We start from the raw sequence: 9,681 nt of genomic DNA on the forward strand, positions 1-9,681 counted from the left end.
TCATGAACCTCAACCTTGCAATGGATTACCATCGAGCTAAATCCTCGCAATATAAACTCATAGAGTATTGTCGATTACCATCCAAAGCTAAATCCTGCAACGACAATTACTCTAATGAGCTTGGATCTGAATTACTAGTCCAAAGCTAAATTCAGACCTAATTCGGATTACCCGTCCGGCTAAATCCATTTTACACATATTCTTCGGGAGGGCTATATCAGGATAGGATCACCCGTCCGGGCTAGATCCTTTTTACCGTCAATTCCTTTTCAGAGATCCATCAAATTTTCCTTTCATTCAAATGGGATTTCTTCCCATTTTATCAAATATATCAACGTTTCATTAATTTTCATACAATGAACATTCAAATCATATTCACATCAATAACATACAATCTCAAGCAATTTAAGAATATAATTCAAGTTACACGAACTTACCTCGATACTTGTTTGTAAACAATAAAAATCTACTAATCCCGAACTTTTTCCTTTCCTCGATCTAGCTTCGTATTTGAATCTTCCGGATCTAAATAAATAAATTTAATTATCAATTTAATATATTTCATGTTCGTATGCAACATTCTCTATAATTTAACTATTATTTATAGTTCATTCAAAGTTGTCTACTTGAGTCATAGTCACTAAATTATTTATAAATTGAGCTACGGAACTCGAAATTAAGATCCGTTAATGTTTCATGAAACTAGACTCATATATATTTTTACCATAAAATTTTCAGAATTTTTGGTTTATCCAATAAGTACAGTTTATTCTTTAAAGTCACCCCTATTCTGTTGTCTAACAGTTCTGACCCTTCTTCACTAAAAATAAATTATCTCTTTATACAGAATTCAAATGATGTTCTCGTTTGTTTCTATGAAAAATATACTCATTAATAATTATAGAAATATAAATTTAAGTCCCTAATTATTTTTATTCAATTTTTTATAATTTTTCAAAGTCAGAACAGGGGAACCCGAATTCATTCTGACCTTGTCTCACAAAATTTATTATATCTCAAAATTTACAAATCCATTGCTTACAATATTTCTTCTATGAGAAATTAGACTCAATAAGCTTTAATTCCATATTTTTTTCATCTTCTAATTCGTTTCCTAAAATTTTTGGTGATTTTTCAAAGTTAGTCTACTGCTGCTGTCCAAACTGTTTTAGTGCAAGCTGTTTATTACCATTTTTCCCCTAAGCTTTTAATAAATGATAATTTCGTCCCTACTCAATTAGCCTCTCAATTGAGCTGATTTTTCTCAATTAACATTTTATTATATCACCTTAAACTAGTTTACAACCTTTAGGAATCATAATTTCAGCAATAGACTTTAATTCCAAACATTTTCACAATTAGGTCCTAAAAATCAATTTCCATTGAAATTGCCTAATAAAATCATCTCATAAACAAATTAAAGCTTTAATTTCATTCTATTTCATCATAAACTTACAGCACTCAACCATGGTGACTTTCAATTTCATCCATGAAATCAAAAACTAATGAATTTAATAGTAGGACCTAGTTGTAAAAGTCTTAGAAACACAAAATTACAAGAAAAGACAAGGATTAACTCACTTGGTGCAAAATTATGAAATACCAGCTTAGAGAACCCTCCTATGGCGTTTTTAGCTGCTGGAATTGAAGAGAAATGAAGAGAAATCTAGATATTTCCTATTTAGTCCTAGTTTTATTTAGTTAATTTTGCAATATTCCAATTTTACCCTTAATTTATCAATTTTTCTGCTGATTTCATACCCTTGCCGTCCAGCCCAAATAAATTTTGGGTCTAATTGCCTTTTAAGTCCTTTCTCATTAGACTTTTAAGCTATTTAATCATTCTAGCCTTTTACACCTATTACAATTTAGTCCTTTTGATTTAATTGACTACCCAAACATTAAAATTTCCTAACGAAATTTTAATACCACATTAATAACATTTTATAAATATTTATAAAATTATTTTTGACTCGGTTTTACAAGATAGAGGTCTCGATACCTTGTTTTTACCCAATTTCTTCAATAATTTCTTTTTCTATCTAATCACTAAATCGATAAAATTTTTCAATCAATATTTTCATACGATTTTCCTATCATATCAATTTTTATGCAAAAATATTGAAATAAATTTCTCTTTAAATCGGATCTATGATTACGAAACCATTGTTCCGATAACCTTGAATTTAGGCCATTACAAACACTATTCAAATGATACAATAATTTGTTCAGTTTGATGGTTTGCAGGATGAGGATCCCAATGCTCATTTAGCCAACTTCTTAGAACTATGCGATACATTTAAAATTAATGGTGTCTCTGATAATGCCATTCCTCTTCGGTTATTCCCTTGTTCATCGAGGAACAAAGCTAAACAGTAGTTGAACTCGTTACCACGAGGGTCAATTACTACATGGGAACAAATGACCGAAAAATTTTTACTAAAATATTTTCCACCGGTTAAAACGGCTAAATTACGTAATGATATCTCTTCTTTTGTGCAGATGGATTTAGAAACACTCTATGATGCATGGGAGAGATACAAGGACCTTTTGAGAAGGTGCCCTCACCATGGGTTACCGCTTTGGCTACAGGTTCAAACGTTCCATAATGGCCTAAATCCTTCGACTCAACAAATGGTTGATGCAGCTACTAGCAGAACAATCAATAATAAAACACCTGAAGATGCCTATGAGTTTATAGAGGAGATGTCACTGAATAACTACTAGTGGCAAGTCATGAGGACAAAGCCAATGAAAACAGCCAGCGTTGATAATGTTGATTCGGTCACCATGCTCTCTAATCAGGTAGAACTCTTAAATAAAAAGATTGATGGTTTTCTTAGTTCTTCGCAGGTTCATCCAGTAATGCAGTGCGAAGTAAGTGAAGGTGGAACAAGCCATTTAGAATACCAACCTTATGGCCACAACATGGATAACGAGCAATTAAACTACACGGGTAATAATCCTCGACCTCAAAACAATCCATATAGTAAAACTTACAATACAGGTTGGAGGAACCACCCCAATTTCTTATGGAGCGGTCAAGGAAATAAAAGATCACAACCACCTCCAGGCTACCAACAACCACCCTACCAACAGGAAAAGAAGCCGAACCTTGAAGAGATGCTCTCAAAGTTTATTTCGGTGTCAGAAACTCATTTCCAGAACACCGAGACAGCACTTAAAAATCAACAAGTGTCGATCCAAGGGCTTGAAACTCAGATAGGCCAGCTTTCCAAACTAATTTCTGAACGACCACAAGATAGCTTGCCAAGTAATACTGAACCCAACCCAAGGGAACAGCTCAACGCAATTAATATTCAAGATGAAGAAGGAGTTGTTGAGCCTGAACCAGAACCGAGGTAAGAAATTAAGGTAAACAAAGATCAAGGTGAGGTAGATAACAATAAAAACAAAACGGTGAATGTCGAATATAAACCTCGTGTGCCATACCCCAACGCGACAAGGAAAGACTGCTCAGATGAACAATTTGGTAAATCCCTTAAACTCATAAAAAATTACAGATTAACTTACCGTTTATTAAAGCCCTATCGCAGATGCCAAACGTAATGAAATTCTTAAAAGAGATTTTAGCAAATAAGCGGAAGTTGGACAAGGCGTCGCATATGAAGCTAAATGTAGTGTGCTCAGCTATTTTGAAAAATAAGCTACTGAACAAACTAAAAGATCCAAGGAGTTTTACGGTTCCTTGCTTAATTGGTAGTTTAGATGTTAATAATGCATTAGCTGATTTAGGGGCTAGTATCAACGTCATGCCTTATAAAATGTTTAAGCAACTAAGTCTCGGGAAACCCAAATAGACTAGGATGAGCATTCAACTAGCAAATAAAACTATAAGATTTCCTAGGGGTATTATTGAAGATGTGCTAGTAAAAATCGATAAATTTATATTTCCCGTTGACTTCATCGTTTTAGACATAGAGGAGGATAGCAACACTCCTTTAATTCTGGGAAGGCCCTTTTTAGCAACCGCTAAAATGATTATTGATGTTGGCACAAGTGAACTCACACTCCGTGTGGGAGACGAAACAATCACCCTTCAAGCTCGCAATTCTGGCAACACATCGGGAATTGAAGGTGATCGTTTAACCCATTCTCCTAAAACTTACAATATGGTACAACCTATTCTACAAGAAATGAGTTTGAAAGAAGCACACGAGTCATTCTCAAGCAATAGTAGAGGACCTGTTCATGAAGATCGAAGATTTCAAATTGAGGAACTCGATGAATGGCGGACGCATAAACCAAGAACACCTGACAAACCGAATCTACGACAGAACAAGCTCAACACCTTTCCAAATCAACATAAGATTGGAGATAGAGTCTTATTAGATGCCGTAGATCCCCACATTTTCGCTACCACACCGAATGAAGAAATCCCAGTTACGGTACTTAGTATCTTCCCATTCGGTACGGTTGAGGTAAGACACCCCAAGTTCGACACTTTTAAGGTAAAAAACACCCGTTTAAAACCTTATTTTGATGAGATTGATGACAGGAATGAAGAGTATAAACTCCTCAAACCACCATGATTATTCAACGGAAAGGTAAGTCAAGCTTAGACTATAAATAAGCGCTTCTCGGGAGGCAACTCGAGCACTAATTGTATTAACTTCTTTAAAAATTTAGTCTTCAACATCTAACTTACTAGCGGAGCTCTCAAATACAGGTTTTCCATAGACATGGCCAAGCACACGGGCATGCTTATGGCCGTGTGAAAATAGGGCAAGGATTTCCCCAAATACGGGCTACGATAAAACGTCACGACCGTGCGACATGGCTGTGGTTGAGCCTGCCAAAACAATACGGGCGTGCGATACACCTGTGCGGAAGACTCGTGGTTGAAACTGAGAAACTAGCACGGGTGTGCGACACGCCCGTGTCTCACATCGGTAGTCGAACCTGTTAGATTGACATAGGCTTAGGGATTTCCCACACGGGCGTGGGAGAAGCGAACGAAGCTAGACACGGTCGTACGACACAGACGTGTGAACCCACACGCCCGAGGTACACGGGCGTGGGACAAATTTCAGACTCGCTGAAATAGGAAAAACGCGAAACACACGGGCAAAATTAGGGAACACGGGCATGTGCCCTGGCCATGTGGCCCAAAATCTATAAATACCCTGCATTATTCACTTTCTTCCCCATTCAAAAACCCTAACCCTAGTCGCTGCAAGTTCACACGGCCTCCTTGCCAAGCCTGTGCGCCACCTCCAACTTCATTTTTGACGTCCATTCTCCTCTTTCTAGCATTTGTTTACTCTTTCCCCTTTAATTACACTCATTTATAATGCTATTTCTCTTAGTAGTCTATATTTTTCATGTCATTTTTATCTTTCTATCACAAATTTCATTTATAGAACAAGTCATCATCTTTTTCATGTTCAAATTCCTACTCATTTACATGATTTATCTACTCCATTTAATTAGTTAGAAATGAATATCCATGGTTAGGATAGTTGAAATAATCATGCTTTTTGTATTGACAGTTTTATTCATTCATATAGTAATGTGCATTCCATTCTTTGCCATTTTACTTATATCACCATGCTAGTGCCACAAAAGCATACCATTGAACTTATTGTTTTTAGTTAGTTTTAGTAGTTGAGGCTTGAAATTATGATTTTTAAGATTTGACTTCGTTTTACTTTGACCACTCATCAAGATGACTTGATGATTCTAATCGCAGGTACCATGTCATCTTCACGTGGTAAAAAGGCTGCTGTCCCTGCTTCTAAGAAACGGAAGGGAGCGTCATCTTCTGCAGGTCCAACCGCAAAAATTTGTCACCCCCTCCTACAGTTTCCCTGTGGGCCCCAGGAATAACTTTTCCAGATACTTCGGGCCCGACCTTTAATTGTGGGCCGCTACACCGACTGGGCCGTCGTAGAACAAGTTTAGTTGGCTGATGCGATTCAGGCCCTCTTAACCATCGACCCTTGGGAGCTATTCTTTGGGATCATCAAACCAACATACCTCGAGCTTACGATGGAACTATACTCAACGTTCCATCTTCAAACCATAATGACCAACTACGATGATCCCGGCACGGTGCAATTTTGCCTAGGCGAATTAGTCCACCAGCTCAACGTTCCAGAATTTGGTATGGCACTGGGTTTATATATGGAGGAGTTCAAGGAAGAAAATGACTTAGATACTCTCACTCGCCACATACATTTCTCTCACTCGAAGTGCTGGCACACTTTGGCCCCTGGCGTAGCCTCCTACAATCCTAGTCACTCCAAGGCATTAGTTCTCCCACGATCCCTGAGGTACCTACACGCTATTTTGGCTCACACGATTACAGTGAGGTGAGAGAGCACTGGCGTCGTCAACACTCATGACGCCTACTTCTTATGGTGCATGTCACACAGGCACGTCATCGACCTTGCCTATTTCATCGCCCTTGCGATTCAGCACCATACGGAGAGACATAAGAAGGGGGTCATCTCCATTGGCCCCTATGTGACTCGACTGGTGCGACACATCGGGCTCCTCAGCACTGCGGCCCAAGAATCATCCCTCACCCTCATCGGCCAGATGTCTCCACAAGGCATCTCGAGCATGCTCAGTATAAGGATGATTGAGAGGCACCGAGGAACCTACCCTACCCAAAATCGTCTCGCCCAATCTACAGAGGAGGAGGCCTACGAGGACATTCTGATGATGTCCCCCCACAGCACGAGGAGCCACCGACTCAGCCACCACTACCCTCTCGTCCAGTTCATTGGTAGCTTCATATGCTAACATCTCTGAGTGCCTCACTCGATTCGAGCAGTAGTGTTTTCAACGATTTGACAACATTGATGCTACTCTACAGCAAATTTGTCAGCACCTCCACATCTCATCGCCAATCCCGCCTCGCTAACCATCCATCGATGAAGATGTTTAAAAACATTTATTTATTATTTTATGTTTTTAATTTTTATTAAAACTACTTTTTATTTTTATTAGATTTTAGAAATTTTATTTTTAATTATTAATTTCAGTTATTTCTTATTGAGTAATTATTCTTCCTAATATCCCCTAAAAAGTTCCTGATTTTATCACAGTTATATAGATCTCTTAAGCTCATCATCACATAGGAACTAAAACTCCACCAGGAAAGGTTCTCCACGACTGCCATGTCCTGCTCGCCCACGACCATAGCTACCACTAGAGATAATATCCTTTTGGCGCAGGACTTATGGCCTAATGAACCTCTATGACCACCGGAGTATCCTCCTCCACTCTCGAACCGATTACTCTCCAGAACTCTAGTTCGAGGAATTCATCATACAGTAAGTTTCACTTCTCTCCCTATCTTATTTTTATACTCTAATATCTATCTTTGTACATTGAGGGCAATGTACATCTTAACTGTGGGGGGTATTTATTTCATTATCAGAAAAATCCCTGAATGACTACCTTGTTCTCTTGCAAAGCTTTCATATCATATTTAGGATAAATTTTAATTGATTTATGATTTTGATTGATATATCTTGAATTAAAACATAGGCAATTATGCATTGATTGTTTAAACTTTAAGACATTAGAGAATCAAGCATGATAAGTTGATTTTTAAAAATTTAAATCTTAGGTTGTTTCCCCAAAATTTAGGTCTTACTTTGAGTTGGGATCCACAAGTTTTAAACATTAAAAAGCCATAATTTTTGTGAGATTTTTTAGCCTTTTGAGCATCTATTAATTCTTTCATGCTTACTTTTATTATTGCTTTGAGTGCCTCAGTAGTGAACTGTTATTCTAGAACTTGCTTGATTATTCATGTTGAGACCGCACCATTTGATTTGATATGTCAAAATGATTAAGCACTTAGGATTAACCTCCTAATGCCATGAAAAGCCTACCTCCACAATTAACCCCTAGTGAACCCCCTTGAGCCTAACAAGCCATTTCTTGTATTACCCTTAATATTAACCTTTAACCCATTATTGTTGAAATCCCCTAAATTAATTTAAGCCCCATTTTTTTCGAGATTTGAATTGAAATAGTTACTTAGCTATGTTTCATTCTACTCTGTAATTTGACTTGTTCTTAAAAAAAAACATGTATACATATTAGTAGTGATCTTCTATTTGTAAGCTTCAGAAGTTAATTTCCTTAGTCTGAGAAGAAGCTCAGTTGCACGCAAGTGATGATGAACTCTTTTTTCTAGTTAGGTACTTTTTCAATTCAATCTCAATTCTAGCCCTTTCTTTCGGCTTGTGACCATACCCCCTAACCAAACCTCATTACAACCCTCTAAATACCTTTTGATTGATGTATCATCTTAAATTATAGTGGTGGAGATTTGATTTTCATGCAAGCCTATGGTAATGACTTTTCATTATTGACTATTGAGTGCTTCATTTATTGTCCTTAAGCATCTCGAGTGATTTGAATGAATTTGTAATGAGGATGTGAAACTCTTTGGTATTCTGAATCAAAAGTAATTACTTAAATGAGGAGAGACACCTATGTTTGCATGATTAAATACTCAATTGGAATGTTTGAAACTTTTATGTTCTTTTATTTGAATTCTCAATGTATGATTACCTATGGATCATTCTGAGATATTATCGATAGAAATTATAAGTTGAGAAGAATTTATTTTGATTATGAGTTCAGAATTTTGCTTGAGGACAAGCAAATGATTAAGTGTAGGCGTATTTGATAACCCGTAATTTATACATATTTTTCCCCTATGTTTAATGCATTTTATGGATGATTTTCTATTAGAATTGGTAAATTCAATGCTCCTAATGCTTTAATTTCATGTTTTACACTTAGGAGAGCATAGGAGAGCTAAAGGAACAAGAAACGGGCCAAAAACGGAGAAAATGGGCCAAAGTATGAAATTAACACGGCCTGGACCTCCTCACACGGGGAGACCACATGGCTGTGTCAATTTGGCTGGCTCGAGCACCGCCTGAAGTAGTCGCACACGGGCGTGTCCCTACCGAGCCCAAGTTGAGTCTAATTCGGAAAAGGCTAATTTTGAGGGCTTTTAGGCATTCCAAAGCCTATAAATACACCCTAGAGAAGGAAGAAAAAAGGACGGAGAGGAGGGGAGTAAGGAGTTACTCCAAGGAAACCGATTGATCCCTCTCAGAAGCCGGATTCATCATCAAGATTGAAGATCTCTCCTCAATTTCCCTTCAGGAGTTTTGGGTTTTCTTTATGTTTTGTATTCTTTATCATTCTGAGTTGTTTTCTTATTTAGTTATGAACTAAATCCCCTAAATACCTGAGGGGAATGAAACCTAAGACGAATCTTGTTATTATTTTCTAAATTGTATGATAAATATTTGACTTGTTATTAATTATGTGTTCTTAATTCTTGTTTTGATATCCTAGGATACCGATTCAACATAAGCTCTTATTCAGAGGAGGAATAGACCCTGTTTAAGAGTACATTTGTCATAATTAAGTGGAGTTGATTGTGCGCCTAGATATAGGGCAACAAGATTTTGTCGGATTAAGGTGAAACCTAATAAGGGGATCCATAGATCGAGTTAATGCAACCCTAGAGTGTTAATTAGAGAAAAGTCTCGGTTATTCAATCTAGGGATTAGAAATTATTAGTCTTGAATAGGGATAATAACATAATTTAGGGATCTCTACGGAACAAGTTAAATGAATAAATCGTCCGATTCGGAGCCAGAATAACAAATACAG

At 37.1% G+C, this 9,681-nt stretch overlaps 1 non-coding gene across 1 annotated transcript; it reads right to left on the reverse strand.

Moving 5' to 3' along the window:
* Positions 1-2,469: 2,469 nt before the first annotated feature.
* Positions 2,470-2,576, reverse strand: LOC128295861 (small nucleolar RNA R71). Its single transcript, XR_008286410.1, has one exon. It is a non-coding gene; the product is annotated as a small nucleolar RNA R71 (small nucleolar RNA).
* Positions 2,577-9,681: the final 7,105 nt, after the last annotated feature.

The sequence above is a fragment of the Gossypium arboreum genome, chromosome 7, assembly GCF_025698485.1.
Source record: "Gossypium arboreum isolate Shixiya-1 chromosome 7, ASM2569848v2, whole genome shotgun sequence".
Taxonomy (NCBI): Eukaryota; Viridiplantae; Streptophyta; class Magnoliopsida; order Malvales; family Malvaceae; genus Gossypium; species Gossypium arboreum.